The 2,500-nt window shown below is 52.2% G+C and overlaps 1 non-coding gene across 1 annotated transcript in view; it reads right to left on the minus strand.

Moving 5' to 3' along the window:
- Positions 1-2,454: 2,454 nt before the first annotated feature.
- The window catches only part of LOC149988658 (5S ribosomal RNA), a 119-nt gene continuing 73 nt past the window's right edge, over positions 2,455-2,500 (minus strand). The window contains exon 1 of the ribosomal RNA XR_016503601.1: positions 2,455-2,500. This exon is cut by the window's right edge and continues 73 nt beyond it. This is a non-coding gene — a ribosomal RNA (5S ribosomal RNA).

Genomic DNA, 2,500 nt, shown 5'->3' on the forward strand with positions numbered 1-2,500 from the left:
AGAGAATGGCTTGACAATACCGAGGCCATCGCCCCCCGCCAAAAATGGTTACTAGCTCTTGGGACTCGCTGCGACGTTACGCGTATCGGCACAAGACCAACCCTCTTTTTCCAGTCGCCCGCGCACCAAAAAAAATTTTGGCAGCGGGACTCACAATCCTTGACAGCCAGCTCACCATATAATACTCGGCGACCCTCCGCGGGACCTCCTCAGAGGGTCGCGTCGCCGGGAAACTAACCCCCACTCCTCACTGATCCAAGGTAACACGCCAGAAGTATCCAGGTAACCCCAGTAGTATCCAGGTATCCCCCCTGCGAACGTCGGTACTGGGCTCAAAGAAGGCAGCGAGCAGTCGGGACCCGTAGGCACCGAGCAACCGTCACCCCCTCACGACTTTTCCCGAGACGCTTCAGAGGAACCCTTCCCCCACATAGTACTCTCTGTGGGATTCGGCAGGCCCCCCCGTCCTACTGCACTAAGGAAGTTCCGAGACACACTTTTTTTGTGGAAGACCACCCACCCTCCCTGTCCTGCCTGCTATCCCCGCCGCGACTCCTGGTCCCGGCCCTCCTCCCCGACTTCCTCCTTGTCCCGCTGCGAGTCCCGGACCTCCTCCCCCACTACCTACTCCCGCCGCGAGTCCCAGTCCCGGCCTTCCTCCTCCTCCTCCTCTTCCCTAGTCCCGGCGCGAGTCCCGGACCTCCTCCCCCACTTCCTAGTCCCGTCGCGAGTCCCGGACCTCCTCCCCTCTTCCTAGTCCCGGCGCGAGTCCCGGACCTCCTCCTTCTCTTCCTTGTCCTGCCGCGAGTCCCAGTCCCGTCGCGAGTCCCGGACTTCCTCCTTCTCTTCCTTGTCCCGCCGCGACTCCCTAGTCCCGTGGCGAGTCCCGGACTTCCTCCTCCTCTTCCTTGTCCCGCCGCGACTCCCTAGTCCCGTGCGCGAGTCCCGGACTTCCTCCTCCTCTTCCTTGTCCCGCCGCGACTCCCTAGTCCCGGCGCGAGTCCCAGTCCCGTCGCGAGTCCCGGACTTCCTCCTCCTCTTCCTTGTCCCGCCGCGACTCCCTAGTCCCGGCGCGAGTCCCAGTCCCGTCGCGAGTCCCGGACTTCCTCCTCCTCTTCCTTGTCCCGCCGCGACTCCCTAGTCCCGGCGCGAGTCCCAGTCCCGTCGCGAGTCCCGGACTTCCTCCTCCTCTTCCTTGTCCCGCCGCGACTCCCTAGTCCCGGCGCGAGTCCCAGTCCCGTCGCGAGTCCCGGACTTCCTCCTCCTCTTCCTTGTCCCGCCGCGACTCCCTAGTCCCGGCGCGAGTCCCAGTCCCGTCGCGAGTCCCGGACTTCCTCCTCCTCTTCCTTGTCCCGCCGCGAGTCCCGACCTCTTGTCCCGCTCCCTTGCCCAAGTCCCGACTCCTGGCTGTCTCGACTCCTCGTTGGCCGCCCAGTCTTCCGCATAGGTGGAAATAAATAAATAAATCATTTTTTAAAAATCAATTTTAAAATTAACTCCCTGTCTCGACTCCTTGCTGGCCGCCCAGTCTTGCGCCTAGACAGAAATATAAATAAAAATAAAAATAAATTGGTGAATTAAAAATATTAAAGTAATTTAATTAACTGGAATAAGGTAGAAAAATAAAAGGCAGAAGAATACTAAATTGATTTTTTCAAGTGCCACGTGTTACCTTGCTGATGTGGCTGCCACGTGGTAGTCCATGTCATGTCAAAAATCCACTAAATCGTTTACATGTCACTTTGGAGATAAATTTGTGTGTGTGCAATCAATTGGTTGTACAAATATGTTAATGACTTGCTAACTAATGCATCGTACAGGTAATCATTGCCCACTAACTAATCCATCACCACTGAAACTTAATGTCTTCAATTCTTCATCCTTCACACTCCACATCCAATTTATTTTTGTTTGTGTGAATTCTTAAATCTATCTTCTCTTTACATACTCCAAGCCCAACTTTCTAAACCCTTTATATAATCTATGTGAATCCTAGAATCTAGGTTTATATACCCCATGCAAACCCTAAAACCCTAAACCCTAAACCCTAACCCCTAACCCCTAACCCTCAACTCATACTTTGTTCTTTTAATCATACAACCTAGACTCTGAAATTTTAATCTCATAACATATAAACTAGCATTGTAATTTCAAAACCCAACATTTTGTATTGTGACAATACTTGTTTGCAAATATGCATCCTTCATTTACTTTTATTTTTTTAACACTACACTGTGCCACATCAGCACCAAATAGATCAAAATCCTTGATAAATTAACCTCTAACATGTAAATATTATATTCTCCACCCTTTCAGCTTTTATTTTTATTTTTTTTAACTTTTTGAAATGCCACGTCAGCTACCTGGCTGCCCCTGTCACATGACAAATGCTAAGTGGACTGCCATGTCGGAGAAGAAGATGCCACGTCGGAGAAGGTTCAAGCGGATGCAAAATGGATGCAGCACCGGGACTTCCCGGGAGGTCACCCATCCCAGTACT

The sequence above is a fragment of the Physcomitrium patens genome, chromosome 6 (genome assembly GCF_059467195.1).
Source record: "Physcomitrium patens ecotype Gransden chromosome 6, ASM5946719v1, whole genome shotgun sequence".
Taxonomy (NCBI): Eukaryota; Viridiplantae; Streptophyta; class Bryopsida; order Funariales; family Funariaceae; genus Physcomitrium; species Physcomitrium patens.